Raw genomic sequence first — 19,198 nt, 5'->3', positions numbered from 1 at the left:
TTCAACGTAAGTTAAACTCAAACACACCTAACATCTTTATATTTATATTTATATTTATAGTTAGGAGCAAATATTCCATATATTCATTAATTATCTTCATTCAGTTATTCAAGAGATATTCTACCGCCAAACAGACTAACTATTTTCGGTTGAAGGGTGAGTGAGTCAGGCAGGCCCAAGGGCCACGATTTCTTAGTTCCCAAGGTTGGTGGCACATTGGCCATGTAAGGAATGATGAACATTACTAACAACATCATTTTCTATGAGCTCTTACCATCAGGTAGCCAACTTACTCGTCCACACACCTATATCATAAAAAAAATACTGTCAACATATTAACGGTGCTTAAGTTTGTTTTATATACAAAAAAATGCACCTGCAATACAATACATAGAAAGAAGTGAAACTTCTTAAAATATATAGCTCTCTTTCCTACTATATTTCTTTACTCTAATGTAACGAAATATACCCAAACGTGACGCGTCCATAATATTTCACACGAATTCTCGTCCACACGCTGATTATCGAAACGCAGTCTAAATTTACTTCAAAAAATGTTAATAACTAAAATTATAAACTATACTTATAAATAAGTATTTATTATTTTAAATTAATTTTGTTAGGGAATGCTTATTACATCAATAAATTAATAATATCGAAGTTTTAGTTTCATCTCTTATAATGGTCATACGTTTTTTTATAATACTGCACTGCTTAGATATTTTTTTAAATATTGCTATTTAAACTCAATTAGATCAATAACATTTCCAGAGTAATCCGAACTCTTAATAGAGAACAGAGCGTTAAATTTATATTATAATTAGTTATTATGAGAAAACAAAGCACTATTCAAATAAAACCACATTAGAATTTAATTAAAATTTCGATGCAAGAAGGTTTTATTAAGCGAATTTAGAGAGCTGCAATTTTATCTGTGAAACTATACGATAGAAATGAATAAAAGTCGATGTAACACAGTGAGGCCTTTGAACAAGTAGCTTTTTAGATTCAAAGGGAACCATTTAGATGCCTTCCCAATTCTATGATTCATAGCGTCTTAGAGCGTTTCACTCGTATCCGCAATATGTCAAATGCAGAAATGAAATAGTCCATCGCAATTTCGCTTGATTCATGCATCCTACAATCGCGTGTTTATGCGGCGTTAGCGATTTTCTTTAGCTACAAGCTTTCGACGATGGAATATTCTTTTGTGAACATTATACCGATTGACTTAGCCAAGCGGTGATAACTATTTAATCTTGGTTTAGTCATCAATCTTTTTAAAAAGTTACTCAGTGAGTAGCCAGTATTACTACAGGCACAGATGACATAACATCTTGGCTCTCAAGGTTGGTGGAGCATTAGTGTGATGTAAGGAATGGTTATTATTTCTTACAGCGTCCATGTCCATGGGCGGTGATGGCCACTTACCATAAGGTGGATCACCTTATGTTAACCTTATTTGCTCGTTCAAGTTACAGGAGGAATTAAAAATTACAGAAAATTCATTAAAGAGTGAAAAATAACTGAATTGGGTCAAAAATATTTCCAAGGAAGCCACCTAAGTTGCTCTTTCAGTCAAACCACTAAACCTAATATGACAGTAACTGCTTTTTTATGCCTAAACTGTCGATGTGGACAAATAATATTTGAACATTCCATCTCAATCAGAATTATAAAGGAGAAATTATCAGATAAAGCGTAGTAGCTGCTGTAGCTGTAAATGAAATTCGGAGTGATGGTAAAACGAGGTTAGAGACGTAAGTGACAATTATCCAACTAATACTTAATTTGCAATACCAAATTTAGAATCGATCCTGTCCTGTCACGATTATCGTTGAACCGAATGAGGTCGGCGAGTGTGAACTTGTTCCGTGCCAAATGCCCACGTACTGCAACGTGGTTAGCTTTAATTAATGCTGGAATTTATGCATTAAATTTCAAAATGGATGTAAGACTTTAATCAGGATTTATCTAAAGAATGTCAGTTATACTTTTCTAAGTTAAATATTTACGTAGATAATATGTTGAATTATGCATACAAATTAACTGGGTCTGGCTTTGAATGCGTGGTTTTCGGTTTAGATTCTTGTTACGTTCTGGCTAGTGAGCTGGTTTTTGTTATCAAATTAATTAGCAGGACTGGATTTAGAGGCCTGGAGGCTCTAGCAACAAAGGCTCTCTAATTATTTTCCAAATAAATTATTTTAACTCCTTATAAATCTTTTATGTTATTCTTTTAATTATTTACAAAATACACATTTAACAAACATATATTTCATTAAATATGTTTACTCATCGGATTTTTTTTAGAACTAATTTCTATAGTTGTAGAAATGTAGTTACTTATTTACGTTTGCTGTAAAATTTAAACTAATTCATATATAAATAATATATACATCCTTAAGTTATACATATATATGTGTATATAATATGAGATGTAACCGAATAGTATCTTATTCGGAGAAGCTATAACGAATATATTTTGATCATAATTTTAGAAGGTTCATTCAAATTTAAAGTTACCATAGTTCCAGAATATGTATTCTACCGAGAAGAACCGGATAGAAAAACAGTTACACATTTCCGACGATTAAAATTCACAGAAAACTAAATTAAATAGAATTTAATTGTTATTTATTCTTCGTGGAAATCAACGAAAATTAACTTTTTATCAACATATTATATTGTATCGAGTAATATACGCCTCATTTTATGTTATTTAAAGACTTATTTAACATGTAATATCTGTTTGTTTAACAAGCGTGACATAATTCTACGTCTAGGATTGGATCCAGAAATAATAAAACTTCACCACGCTCAATAGACACGAAATTCTATACATATAAACGATTTTATACTATTAAACATGAGGTTTAATTATATTAATTGACAGAACTAAATTAAATTATTACGTAAATATATGTACGGCTCATTAGGGTTGGTTCTTGCCGCTAATTAGACATTATCTAGTTAAACTAACAGGCGTAATATTCTTGAGCTTTTATGTGATCATCGATTATATCAATATTACTAGTTATGATGTTGTCGTTACAGACAGCTGAGTCTAATGCGGTCTTAGCGGTCGGTAGCATATTGACAATATACCTATGTACTCTCGAAACTAATTCAGATGTTTCATCTTAAACTGGATATGTCAACTGGACCCTATATTTAAACAAGCAATAAAATCATATGCTAATTGAAAATGTCTAAAATTTTTTTCAAGTGTTAACAAGAGTGTAACAATTAAAATGTAAATACCTGTAATGGTGTATCACACTGTACAAGTTTTCTTTTGTTGTTTTTCCTAAATATGATTTGTGAATATGCCGATGGTATTTCTAAAGCAATAAATAAATAAATAAGAGTAACAGTCTGATGATTTCCTACTGCTGAGCTAAGGCCTCCACTCTCTTAGAGGAGAAGGTTTGGATCATATTCCACCACGCTGCTCCAATGCGGGTTGGTGGATACATATGTAGCTGAATTTCATTTAAATTAGACTCATGGAGGTTTCCTCAGGATGTTTTCCTTCACCGCGGAGATGAATGTTTATAAAACAAATGAAGCCACCGCAATTATCGGTTAAGATGCACGTGTTCTGACCACTGGGGCATCTCAGCTACATTATAACGACATACTTACAACGTGTTCGGATTTCTTTCCTGCCTTCTCATATTAATATTATAAAAAAATATGTTATTATTTTTGCTAATATCCATTTGCACCTTCTCGTGAAATGTTAAAATTCGACTTATTTTTGATCGCTTCTTAAATGTATTATGTAACGGAATCTCTCTTGATTTTAATAATTTTCAAGACGTTTAATAAACTTGTAAATTTTCACGAATGAACGACGACAATAATATAATTCAATAATTTTCTCTTAGTATCTTTGACCTGGCTCGTCAGGATAATAAAATCAAAATAAAAGCCTAGTATTAAAAGTTGTCTTCGTACTGTTCGCCTAAAGTCAGTAAATATTATTATTGTCGCGTGTTTTTTTAGGTTATTTATACTATTATATGTACTTATATTTTATTTTATAAAAGAAGGGGATGTGCCGCTCATAGAATTCGGCGCTGTAAGAAATATGAACCGGTTTTCATGGGTACGCCACTCTGAGGTTCCGTGTTTGATTCCCGGCCGAGTCGATGTAGAAAAAATTCATTAGTTTTCGTTAGTGTTTTTTTTTTAAATAAAATAATATAATAAATCAATAAAATAATATGAAATTCCATAAAACAAGTGCTTACATTTTACCTACTTATATTTAGATCAAAGTAATGTTTGTGATATTGTCCAATATTTATTTAAATTATATCACCAATGCGTCAACAACCCTTGGAACCAAAATGTTACGTCCTTTATGCGTGCAGAGACACCGACTCATTCACCGTTCAATGCGGAACCCAATCATATTAAGTATTGCAGTTTGGCAGTAAAATATGTAATGAGAGGTTGGTACCTAATTACAGACAGGTTTGCACAAAACCCTAGCACCAAGTTAATTACCTACATCTTTCTATTGAATATAAATTAAAAAGTTTATTAAGACTAAATTAATAAATAAGTCTTGTTATTCATTGAATGAGTACTTTTTAGAAAATTGCCTGGATTTAGGCTTCCATCATTAATTTCTGGTTCCATCAAAGGACACTAATTTTTGTAAAATAACAGCATTGTAAATCTGTTTATTTAAAAAGAGCAACTAAGCGAGTTTCTTGCCGTTTCTTCTCGCTGGAGGCTGCTTTCCGAAATGGTTGTAGTTTTTATCGATGATTCAAACACGCTTCGTTGTGAAGTTTACTTGAATAAAATTAATTTGATTTGATTCATTTACAAGATAATTTTTATTTTATCATTATGTTATGTTATAATGAGCGAGCAGGAAGGGCGCAAATAAATTGTTCTACTTCTTTAATTATTTATTAACAATAAAAAGTAAATAAATAAGATTTATCCTGTTAACTAATTAGCCTAGTGTCTACTGCTCGAAACGTGAGCCAGAAGTGAAGTCACCTTCGTACTCGGTACCGATAATAATTGGCGGCGATATATCAATGGTCTTGATATTGCAACTAGTACGATTCATACGTTATGTGTAACAAATAATTATTCAATTCACGGCGATCACTTTGGTGTTATTTGTGTTGTATTCCCCAGAATACATAAGGTGTTACAAGCATTCTTGGGATACATATTAAGAAAAGTATAGATCGCTGATTTACCAATACTTTAGTCTAGAGTAATTATAACATGCATATTACTTTGCGTTGAGTTCTTGTTCTAAACAATGTACGGGTTGTTTTAATTTTGATCAAATATTGAACAATACTCATTATATCGATATCAAGGGGATCAGCTAACTACGCAGGACGTATAGTGCGCGAGCGTGTACGCAAACATAGGTGCGCTCTTTATTCCCTCACTCTAATAACCCGATGGGACGGCCAATCCGACCGGTAAGCGTTCAGCCGCTGGACCATCGGCTATGTGTGCTTTCCGAGGCACACATAGCAGTTCACACTGCCAACTTTAAACGTGAGTGTACACACTTCTACGGATGTTACTGAGATGTTTCGTTAGAAAAACCCTATATTTTTTTATCGGCGATACCTCTCGCTTGAACCAAGGACACATAACGTGTGTCTCTCTATCTCAAAATTGATTTTTAAATAAAATATTCATTTATTGTAATTGTTTTTGAGATGTGATATATCTTAAACTGTAATAAGAACTCATATAATTTTAACAAATTAATACTCATATATTTATATTTGAACTTTGAATTGACATTACACAAGTTTGCTGCAATACTGTTACGGGTTCACAGTAGATGATGTCTATGCAAGGCTTTTCATGACTGTGTTTCCGTAACGTTAAGTCACTACCAAATACCAAATATGTCCAGTATATTTAAGTAACTTGACTTTTGATTTAGACGTTTTATTTTTACGTAAAATAGACAGACACGGATTAGGGCTACCTGATGATAGGTCCCCGATTATTTAACATTTACATTGTATGGAATATTAATCACACTGTGAACAGTTCATGCGCCTTGGGAACGAATATGATGTGCCTGTAATCACACTTACTCAATAACCCTTGAAATTAGAACAAAACAACACAATTTGTAACTGTTTCGTTGTATAATATTAAGTGATTAATACAAAAGTGCGTTTATGAGCCGACTTCAATAAGGAATATTTTGATATATTGTTTTATGATATCGGTAGGTGGTCATCACCGCCCATAGACAATGGCTTCGTAAGAAATATTAACCATTCCTTACATCACCAATGCGCCACCAAACTTGGGAACTAACTTGGTCCCTTGTAGTAGTTACACTGTCTCACATATCCTTCAAACCGGAACTCAACAATACTGAGTTCTGCTTTTAGATGGTAGAATATCTGTCGAGTGGGTGGTACCAAACCAGACAGGCTTGCACAAAGCCCTACCACCAAGTAAATAAACTCATTGATCAAAGCCCTACCGATAATTTTCACCATATAAACGATAATTATGTCACATGATTGTAATATTAAAATGTAATTGATATAATCACATTACCTAAACTCTTAATCGTGCTAATGGCCAAACAAAAGGTTATGTCATCACAAACACCTGTCACCGTGACGCGAGGCGAGGCATTTTGATAATTAATAAAATTATTACGTCGTCTTGTACGTTTGGGCGACAAATTACCATCTCTTGAATTTTTTTGCGAAATTTGATTAATCGTGATAATATATTCTTCTAACACGTAATAACATATAATTTGATAATAAAGCAAAACAAGATAAGGAATAAGTAATTATAAAACGGTCTGTTAGTGTCTCCCTTTTGAGAAGAAGCTAAGAGCTTACTCCACCACACTACTCCAATGCAGGTTGATGGAATTACGTGGCAGATTATCAAACCACGTGCAGGTTTCTCGCGGTGTATTCCTTCCCCAGCGCCGAGCACGGAAGGAATTGTGAATACAAATTAAGCACATGAGTTCAGTGATACTTGCCCCGGGTTTGAACTAAGAATTATTGGTTAATATTCAGGTCTTATAATCACTGAGCAATCACGTGCAAAGAAAGGACATATCACGTAACTATAAGTCTAAGTATGATAGTTTTATATCTGTATAACGCGGCTTAAAATCCTTAATAGTGATTTACTTTTAATACCTAACTTTGCTACCCGCTCCTTTTTTATTCAAATAACTGATGATGACGATCAGAGACTGATGAGATGCTTACACACATTTAAAGTTATTTAAAGCAACAAGCATACATATTTGCTTGTTGCTTTAAATAACAAAAGCTATCGAAAATGCTTCATTGAAATAAATCAATACTGTAAATAAATCTGGATGACCTAAGACCTCAATATAAATATATAGTTTGTCTGGACGTTGGATGATATGTATGAAAAATATGATTTATTTATTTATAGCTACATCAACATTACACATATTAACTTATAACTATGTTACACTTAAAACAATTTCGTAGATCCGTTGAGTGACAATTATATACGATTCGTTTTCTTAAAAACTTATCGTCTATCTGTTTAATTAACTAAGCAATTTAATAAGTAACACGATAGTTTAAAATCTAAATAAAACATTACAAAACAAAAATTAAAATTAAGAAACTAAAAATACATATTAATATGAATTAAAGTATGAATTGTTCGAAAATATTTTTCTTTAATTTAGGTATAGTATCAGAAAAAGTACCAAGATTCGGTATTATAGAGCACATGTTCTTATACTCAGAACAAAGTCTGATCATAACCCCATTATGGCAGACATTTTGTACGAGAGACAGGTGCGTGAAACATTTTCGCAATCGGTTTTCCAGGAGGTCTCAAAGGCACTGAAATACTTATTATCAACAAAAATTGTCCATTCCCAAGCACCCCTTAAAATTTTATAAAAAATAAACAAATCGTGCATTTGTCGACGATTTCAAAAGTTGCCCTTTAAAAAAATTCCAGTCGCGGTTTATATGTTGTTCTGTACCACTGGAGGTGTAAGCAAGATTATAATATATTTTATATATGATAATACAAATATTAACAATGGGCATCCGTTTAATTACAAATACATATGCTTAGGGAGTTGTATAAGGCAAATATTTACATTGTCGTCCACAGTCGGCTAATTGGCTTGCTCAGTAATGTATCGCTCGGTGGAGAATTTATTTTATAAATAAACTAATATTTTTGCTCATTATTTTAGTTTCAAGTCGCTTTTTGATAGTAATTAGTATTTTGAATACGGCCATTATATCATCGATCTAAGTGATTTTGCTACGCGCACACTAAGTCTAGTAAAATTTCATGTTACGATAATAATATATTAAATATGTAAGTAAAACCCTGTTTATGTACCACTGCTGTCCTGCTATGGATGGAAATGTTTTGGAGCTTATTCCAACACACTGTTTCAAAGTAGGTCGGTGGATACTTACGATGTTTTTCATTCAGAATTGAGTTAAGATGAATTATAAACACTAGTTAAGCATTTGAAGATTGCTTGTTTGATCGGACTTTATCTGATTAAGTTCAGCAATCTTTGGTTAAGATTTACGCGTTCTGACTACTAGGCTTTCACAAGTCACCATTTTTACTGCACTAGGTTTCTCATGAATACGAAAAAGTAATCATCTTTCATGTTTTATTTCATTAAGATTATTGTAATCGACAATAACAACAACTTAATTAGATTTTAATGTTTAAGGTTTTATTTTATTTATCATTTTCATTAGGACAACCAACAGTAGATACTATATCACATCCAAAATAAAATACAAAAAATTACATTTCAAAATTATCAAGGAAAAAGTTCTAAAGTCTCACCATGCATTATCATATTACACAATGTAATTATTGAAAATATGAATTAAACATAAGCATAATAATTAAAAATAAGAAATACAATACATTTTTTAAACTATTATATAATAAATAATAATTAATAAGATAAAGCATATGATTCGAATTGGGAACAAATAAAATGAAAAATAAAATGAAATGAATGGTTTTAATTGAACTATAAAAAATCCAAATATTTTTTGAATAAAATGTCGTAATCAAACACCAAAAAAAAGTTCCACTTGACAATAAAGACAAAGAAGAAACTACGTAACAAGTATAATACAAAATCTTCAGCAATCTTAGTTTTTGCCATTTGTGGAAAAGTTGAATTCTAGGGAAAACATTTTAGTGAGTTCCAGTCTCTTTGAGACATCTATAAATGTAGGAACGGTTCTATCTTTAAAATTATCCTTATCCTTATCCTTATTATTAGGTAGTAACAGCCTTGAATCCAAGAACTCTACCCAGTGACACAGTTCATGTACTTCATTATACCATAATTTGGTAAATGTATCTCTTTATTTATTTTTTATCAATGAAGAAAATAATATCTCACTGTTTCTGATCTATTTTGTCTCCGATCAAACACGACACGACATATACACATATACACGACAAAAATATATTAGAGAAAAGAACAAACAAATAAATCAAAAAACATTTTTCAGTACAAAATATAACAAAACGAAATAAAAACAATACGGTAAAAACATATCCGAATAAAAATAATATATTTGATATACCTAAGTTAAAGTATTTCAGTAGAAAATATAAAACTGAAAAAATAAACTATTGAGTCTTAACACGGTGTAGATTTGAAAATAGAACTTGGAAACTAAAAATAAGACATCTGTATGTGTGTGAGTCGATCCAATCACTCACTTCAATTTTCTTCCATGGTATACAGCCAAAGCAAAGACCATTTGAAAAGTTTCCGTACGTGTCTTTGATCTAGATAGCTTGTACGTCTCTCGGAACACTTTGATGCCAACTGAAATATACGAAAAATGAAATCTCACCTCTGCCGATTCTACATATACAGTCAGCCTCAAAAATATGGATACGTTTATCTAATGTATTTTAGACGAAAGCTATTAAAACTACGACTACATGAAAAGTTAAGTATAGTCACGAAGTTTTTGGTACAAGTGACATGCACAGACAGGGGAAAATAAAGTGGCGGCAGCACATTACATGATACGAGTCAATCTTACCAGTAAGACACGCCAATAGAAGTTTCGCATCAAAAATTGCCCGAAATGATATAGGACGGCTGACTGGCAAATGGGCTACCTCGTGGTAAGTGGTCACCTTCAAATAGATATTGGAACTGTAATAAATATTAAATATTCCTTATATTGCCAAGGGAACAACAATCTTGGGAGATGAGATGTTATGTTTTTTGTGCCTATAGTTGTTACATTGGCTCAATCTGACTTCCTTATTTATTGTTGTTTAAGAGTAGACTCTCTGATTAGTGGGTGGTATCTCCCTAGACGGCTCCTCACAAAGCTCTACCACCAAGTAAACCGTGTAAAACATACTGTTTATAATGTACCTGATAACTAATGTAAATGACCATTCGTTAAAATTTTAATATTGAATCTTAAAGTAATAAAACCTGGAGTTAAATTTCAGTAAAAAATAATGTGTGCTTTGTCGATACAATCACTGATACATACATATACGTACGTACGTACAATTTGTAATGTATGCATATTTTTGTGGCTGACTGTACCTGTTACGTTAGTTGCTAGTTTTAATGTAATTTTAACTACATTTAACTACCACTTTGGAATGAGACCGGTTAATTAGTTCTGGTAATTTCATCCCATTGTACAGTCTACTCTGTATACGAGCATTTCTGAAATCTCCGTTTTTTAAACATTATTTGATTGCAAAAAAGTAATTTTATATAAACTGGACTTTCGTTAGGAGTTTGTAATTTGATCGTTTTATTTTTGTTATATCATAGTCTTTGTTCGGTATTTTCGAGAGAGGAGACAAGAAAAGAGGTCTTACTACATGAATTATTTTTATTTCATTAAACCTACAGTTCAGTAACAACTTTTAATCAAAGTCGTGTCAAAGTCCGTACATAAGTCTTACGCTCGCTTATTGATTGTCAAAAATCAAACGAAATGAAATACCATGTGTCACATCAAATAATTATAATACTCTTAGGATGGTCGCAAGTTTAAACAACGATATCCTTCCAGATTCATTTATTAACACTATTTTTACATTTATTTTACCCACTAATCCGTGTTACACAATACATCCCGTATTCTCTAAATCTCTCTATAATTCTAATTATTAAAATATAATTAGAATTATAACAAAACACTGCCGCCGCGTTCGATTTCTTGACATTCTCTTTCTTACCGGCCAGTACCGGACATTCGGCCAGTATTAATCAAAATGAAAATATTACAACATATTCTAAAAAAAGACAATCGTCATATTATTAATTAAATTATTCTAATAAATTTTAGTTATACAATGTGTAAAAAAGTAACTCTAACATTACATTGTTTAATATTTTGTTGTGGAATAAAATGGAGAATTAGTAATAGTAGTACAGTGAGAAGGGCATCACCCTATATCTTGTAATGCCTAAGTTTTTCACTTAACGTAATTTATTTTAAATATATAAGACCGTAATTATCGTCGTATATGGTAGACTGTAATAAATATGAATTGGGCTCATTGTACGAACCGAGATGGCCCAGTGGTTAGAACGCGTGCATCTTAACCGATGATTTCGGGTTCAAACCCAGGCAGGCACCACTGAATTTCCATGTACTTAATTTGTGTTTATAATTCATCTCGTGCTCGGCGGTGAAGGAAGACATCGTGAGGAAACCTGCATGTGTCTAATTTCAACGAAATTCTGCCACGTGTGTGTTCCGCCAATCCGCATTGGAGCAGCGTGGTGGAATATGCTCCAAACCTTCTCCTCAAAGGGAGAGGAGGCCTTTATCCCAGCAGTGGGAAAATTTACAGGCTACTAATGCTAATGCTAATGGGCTCATTGTGGGAATACCTAGGCGTGAACCTCATTATCTCATACAATAATTTGCTTTCAACTCCATGACAGTTTGATCTGTTTGATAGGCTTTGTAATGATATTAATATTATGAATTATATTAATATTTGCCATTTAAGTTTATTTTTATTGATTTATGATACTAAAGCGTCAACAGTTCAATGGTTAACATGCTGCCTATTGAAGTAAATGTCGCTGTCGTTCCCACGACATAACCTCTACGCTTCATACGTGGGTACCAACATCTGGTAACGAAGAGGAAGTCTATCCATTTCCTCCGTCCTTAAATTGCCAGAACGCTCTTTAGTTCTAAAGCCACCTTTTGTAAAATTACATTCTTACTAATATTCGACAATCTATACAAATTTTATAAAGGCGATAGTAACTCTGTCTGTCGGTTTGTCATTCTGTTATTCTTGCACGGCCGAACTACTGAACCGAATTTAATGAACTTTGGTATGAAGCAAGCGTGAACCCTAAAGAACGACGAAGGCTGCTATATGCTTAACACTTGACGATCACTTCCTAAAACGCGATCGAAGCCGCGTGCGACAATTAGTTCCTAATATTTTTTTTTATTAATAGAAACCAAATAATGTAAATGGAAGTAACATAAGTTATAAATAATATTACAATTTGTATGTACTTATACTATACTATACTATGAGTACGAGCGCCTGAACAAGCCCGAGCCTGTGTCTCAGAGGCTAATTATTAATAATTTATTGTTGACTGTCGTTTAATAATACATTGAGCGATAATTTACTTATCTCTGTCAATATTACAAATCATTTATTATACTGTAATAATTAAGAAGACATTTTTTAAGTACCTAACCTAATTGATTTTTGTGTCTCGTGAACAAGACATTCGTAGATAATGTCGAAATATCGAGCTCCACCAAATAAAAATAAAAGACATGGTAAATATCCCGTTTTTAGTAATAAAAATAACCATGTTAATTTAAAATCTAATTGATTTTGTTATATATTTTGCTTCCAAACGTATCTACGTTATACACGTATTGGGGAAAAAAAGTTAGAAAGCCCTGTTGTCAGAAGACGTGAATCTTAACCGACGATTTTGAGCCCGGGCGATCCGACCGCGACGTGTTTCCGCTAATCCGCATTAAAGTTTCATGTTGGAATGAGCTTCAAAACATGTCCTTAAAGAGGAGAGGATGTTGTAGCCCGGCTATGGGATATCAACAGGCTTTTTTAAGTATTATGGGCACAACTTTTTAGTCGAATTTGAATTTTTCAAATTAACTGTTAGGATATAATTTACTGTTCAAGTCATTTCGGAAAAAGATTTTCGAAGAGCTTCCAATTTTAGCCATAAGAATTTTATATTATATTTAAAGACTGATCCTCAGAGAATCACACTACAATTTCTTCGCAAGTTTTCTAGGTTAGGTACGTAAATAAGCAAGCCGCCACAAGAATACATTCTTTGATTACAACTGGATCATCGACAATTGCCTCATTAGTTTAGTGACCAGATATAAGGCTGCAGTTTCCGAGGTTCTGGATTCATACCCCCGTTGGGTCGAAATATCCTCAGTATAAGCTCTATAAATACTGCAAATTCACATTAAGGTGTCATTATTATGATACCTTGATTTAATAGTTAATTATCTGTCTTTATAATTCGACTTCTAAAAACGAAGGAGGTTACAATTCTGTTGTTTCTTATGTTACCTCAGAACTCCGTCAGCTTTGAACAGAATTATTTTGGTTAAACCTCTATAGATGTTTTACCCTTGCTGTGCTCGCATCCTCGTAATTTCAGGTAAAATTATACTCGAATTTTTGGAATTATAATTTTAATTGTCATCTGTTTTTTTCTCTTTTCTTTGTTGTCAGATGTCTTCTTCGAAGAATTATTGATATTCTTCGAATTATGGATTCCAAAGCTAGTCTGGATGAATGCCAGCCTGTCCATTATGGGACCATCATCAATAATAATAAATTAAAAAACTTAAAATCTAACATTAAGTCAATTACTAAAAGTTGAATGTAATTTATAATCCAATTACGAATATCCAATCGCCTCAGCTCTTAAATGTGTTTATAATAAGAAATTGATTCAATTATTATATATTTAATTTATGGATACAATTTTAGTTGAAAATAAACTAATTTCATTATATAAGGATTATTTAAATAAGGTGTCGTGTGCATAGAACGATGATTTCTTTCAAAGATGTGTGCTCGTATAAAGAACAATACCGATATGAGCCTGTAAACACACACGCACATAAGACTTAGTAACGGGTTCTTTTTTTAAATTTGCTACTTTAAAATCAACATTGTTTAATAGGTCATAAATCAACAGTTAAGAATGAATGTTGTCATTCGTTCTTTCAACAGATGGCCCTTTTATTACGATTACAATTTGTTGACGTACCAGTCTATTTTCCGTTCTTCGCACTTTGATCAGAACCCGATCATTCAAACACCAGATGCGCTGTTTAATGCTTATCAAAATATTTCTTTTTGTATTATCTTTCAGTTTTTGTTTTATGACGCAAAAGATCTTTTCTAACAGTTCTGAGACGCTATTTAGTACATTATGTATAAATATTTAAAGTATTTCAAACATTAATTTTCAATGATTACTGAGGAACTTCGACTATAAGTAATTACTATAATATATAGACGCACACATACATAAACATATACATTCATACAGGCACTTTATCCTTTCGCCAAAAATCAGCATGTAAGTTCGATATTTCGACATTATCTACGAATGTCTTGTTCACGAGGCTGACGTTTGCGGGTAGATGTTGACGGCATTAGAAGTGTCCATATCGGACTACCTCCTTTCTCGTACGTTTGCTGCGTAAACACTGATTACCACTACCACTGTCACTTTCACCCTTACTATATGTTTTATTTGCACTCGAAACTCGATCCCATGTTTTACAAACGAAACTCATCGTATCGATTCGCAAATTTTTTATATTATTATTCAAGGGTTTGCATAACTTTAACACTGGATTCCATACTTTCGACAGTTGAAACCCATCTTCCTTATTGAAATTACTATATTTAGTAATTTCAATGGCTTCTCTTACCAGTCGGGGTATATAATGGCGTTCTGTCGCGAGTATCTGAGCATTATGAAACTCGATCCAATGGTTCAGCCCGGCTTCCAGAAGATGTTCCGCGATGGCTGATTTCTTTATATCATTGTTTTTTACCGCCTTGATATGTTCGTTGATACGAATAAAACATATAGTAAGGGTGAAAGTGACAGTGGTAGTGGTATTCAGTGTTTACGCAGCAAACGTACGAGAAAGGAGGTAGTCCGATATGGACACTTCTAATGCCGTCAACATCTACCCGCAAACGTCAGTCTCGTGAACAAGACATTCGTAGATAATGTCGAAATATCGAGCTCCAACAAATAAAAATAAAAAACATGGTAAATATCCCGTTTTAAATACTGTTAGTAATAAAAATAACCATGTTAATTTAAAATCTTATACAGCATGTAAGTGTTGAATACTTAGCTCACTCGACCCTAAGGATGCTGCACGACATTATTCCCTGTTCAAGTTAGCTTGATCTTATTGACAGACGGGCTAGTGATGTGACACAGAAAATATAACATATATAATACACGATGGAATGCGTAATTCAAATTAGAATTCAATTTTTTTTAGCTTATTTTTTTAAAAAGAGTTATACCAGCTAAAGAGCCTAACCACTAGCCAAAGACACCCCGACCAAAAGGACCAATAGGTAACAATAAGTTAACAATGATCTTTAATAAGGATTTTTGTAATCGATATTTGTAGCAATTACTACCTGTTATTAGTGTCCCTACCGTCCGACCGATGTAACATTGTACAAGCGTCTATTATTTTTAGTGTTTCTATTTAAATTTTACTTTGAAGCAATAATATATAATAGAAAAAGTCATAAAATTTTTGGATAACGCTTGTATCTTTAGGAACTTTTGTATTATATGTATTTTTTTAAATATTTTTACAATTTTTAAAATCATTAAATTTAGAAAATAATATATCGTCATTGCACTGTTATGTCGATCAGAAACATTTGCATCTATCAAAGAGGTCAAGCTATCTTATACAGGGTATATTTATTTAATAATAAAACTAATAGGTGCCATTGATAACCATGTTTATTTAACACACAGAGATATCCACGCAGAGCCCGCATGGCCCCCTACAGTGGTAGCAACGCCGTCTGCAACTGCAGACGGGTCACTGGGTGGATAATTATCCGTGATGTCTGAAAAAAAAAAATCATAGCAATATATCAAACAGTTCGCGAATCTTGCCACCGCGATGTAGAAATGTCTACACTATGACATAACGCCATCTAGTAATCATAAGTTGCAATATATACATTCATTACGTGTACAAGGGTCTTCCGACCCCAAGCTACAAGTGTTCTATTTTCGTATCAAAGTTACGAATGACATCACAGCTTTATGAGGTCGTTCGTATAAGTACTTACTTACTTATATCATAGTATATTATATAGTTACTTATCTTAACAGATGGCGTAACAATCACTGACAGTATTTTTATATAAGGAATTTAATTTACTTTGTGAAAGCCTTTGTGCAATTCTCACTGAGTTGAGTATCGCCCACTCAATAAAATTTCTGCCACCAAAAGGTAAAACATAATATTATTGTATTCCAGCTTAAAAGATGAATAACATTTGTACCTGTAGGGTCTATGGGAATTGGTGACCACTCACCATAAAGAGGCGCCTTTGCGTAACATTTTTTTAAAAATAAATAAAATATGTAAATCTATTTTCTAGAATCGAAGTACTCAAACGCTCCTAATCAAATATTACACTCTTTACATGGAACACAACAGAACAGTAACAGCCTGTTAATTTCCCACTGCTGGGCTAAGGACTCCTCTCCCTTTGAGGAGAAGGTTTAAGCATGTTCCACCAAGCTGCTCCAACGCGGGTCGGTGGATACGCATGTGGCAGAATTTCGTTGAAATAAGACACAAACAGATTTCCTCGCGATGTTTTCCTTCACCACCGAACACGAGATGAATTATAAACACAAATTAAGCACATGAAAATTCAGTGGTGCTTTTCTGGGTTTGAACCCACAATCATTAATTAAGATGCACGCGTTCTAACCACTGAGCCATCTCGGCTTACAGGGAATGAAATAATAGAATTAAAATAAATACAGTATGTATACAATATAAATATATATACATATGTATATATAATTAATATAACAATATACATGTCATTCGTGTCTTTTAAATGATGTTTTTGTTCTTCAATTTGCTGTTGAATCATTTGGACCTTGGAGTAGTAGTACAAAAAGCTGCATTAAAAGTATAACACCTCGCTTTATTGCCCCCAACGGTGACAACAGGACTGGTTCGCTTTGCCCCGAGGATCGGAATTGCGATTAAATGGGGAAATGCCGCTAGCATTCTTGCCACCGTCGCACGCGGTCATGATTTATACAGTAACTATTTTTCATTTCATATTTGTATATATTTATTTAAGGACTAACGTGTGTAAATAAAAGTTTCTTTCATTTGTTTAAATAAAATATTATTATGTTCACTATAAATTATAAGAACTATAGACATTCATAGTTATATAAAATTACGAGAAAATACTTGATCTTAAGATATATATATCAAGAAGCTACTGTGCCTTCCAGTATAAAGTGCCTCCCTTGTTGTCCTCGTCTGGATAGCTTCTTAACCTTATTATATAAACTGTAAGGGGTCATTTTTGTATGTTAGTTTCGTGTGATCTACATTGCGTAAATTTGCTACGAATTATTTATTACTCCCAATAGCCACTGATATCAAAACTAATAATAAATGTTTTTTTTTTTTTTTCAAGAGTATATATTTGTTTAGAATTATTCTGCTAAGGCCCTTGGCAAGTATATGCCTCTTCCGACGGTTTCCAGGTTTTCCTTATCTGCGCTTACTTTATTCTTCCCCAGCATTTTTGTAATGAAATGATAATAATATATAAACAAAACGGGTAGCCATTGTTCTTTAGGGCGTCCCCTGGCTCTCTTGCCACTTGGACCTACCCAAATAGTGGCCAATTTTTTCCACGTTCCACCTGAGGATATTATCATCATAACCGTCCATAAAATTAATTTCAGTAATAGCCACTAATAAAACTACATATGTTTCTGTATTTAAAAATATATATTTTATGATTTATTTTATATTTATCTTGCTTTAGTGGTTTAGGAAAACTTCGTGAGGAAACCCGCAGCAAAAATAAGCTTCAAATCTTCAACAGTTTTAAAACTATTGTAGTATTTTCAAAACCAAGTGCAACTTTGAACAACAATATCACAGGGGGTGTAACTCAGTGGTAGAGTGTCTGCTTCGCATGCTGAAAGTCCTGGGTTCAAATCCCAGCACCTCCACTTATAAAAAAACTTTACAAAATAACATAACTTTTAACACCAAGAATAATTTAAATAAATTAAATGTGACCGCTTAAATAAGCCATTTCGAAACGTCTCTATCAAGCGGACGAGGACGAAATATTCACCGGATAACATTCGTCAGATAATACATGGCGAAAACAGTTGGCTATATAAAATATACTTTTGTATTGATGGTCATCAACGACCAATACAAAAGTATATTACATAAACGTTTTATATAGACCCTTATTAGTAGAATAAGAAATAATAAAATAAATCATAATAAACGCACAAAGCCGGGTCTGGTAGCTAGTGAATCTATAAATAGTGAAACGAAGGTCAATAACAACTATTATGTTATATAGATTTTAATTATTAATCTCTTATATTTTTACAACTCTGTTATATTCTTTCCGCCCGCCCGCCGGGTTGCTATCACGTCATCACTGTTTTCTTTTTCTTTACTACGGTCGCCATCGGCAACGGTCTCTCTTGAATAAATAGCGAATGACGTTTTGAAAAGAATGATTCGGGTATTCAATTTCACTTATTGTATACTCGGATGTGACGTCACTAATAGTCACATACGGGCTTGGCGGGCAGCTCCAGCACTAACTGTCGCGACATGGCTTTGGCTTTGGCTTTGGCTTTGGCTTTGGTTTGGTTTGGCTTGGCTTTGGCTTGGCTGGGCTCGGTTCCACTCGGCTCAGATTAGCATATAGCGAGGCGTTACAATAATAAGTAAAAAAAACAATGAAGATAGTTGTATTTTTAATCATCTTTATTATTGAATATATGTTGAATATTTTTTTTGTTTTTAATGGCTACATAGCA

At 32.9% G+C, this 19,198-nt stretch overlaps 1 non-coding gene across 1 annotated transcript; it reads left to right on the top strand.

Moving 5' to 3' along the window:
• Positions 1 to 18,289: 18,289 nt before the first annotated feature.
• Trnaa-cgc lies at positions 18,290 to 18,361 on the top strand. The gene has a single exon. It is a non-coding gene; the product is annotated as a tRNA-Ala (tRNA).
• The last annotated feature ends 837 nt before the right edge of the window (positions 18,362 to 19,198 follow it).

The sequence above is a fragment of the Vanessa atalanta genome, chromosome 16 (assembly GCF_905147765.1).
Source record: "Vanessa atalanta chromosome 16, ilVanAtal1.2, whole genome shotgun sequence".
Lineage (NCBI taxonomy): Eukaryota > Metazoa > Arthropoda > Insecta > Lepidoptera > Nymphalidae > Vanessa > Vanessa atalanta.
Note: the sequence above shows the minus strand (reverse complement) of the source record. Positions and strands in the feature narration are given on the sequence as shown.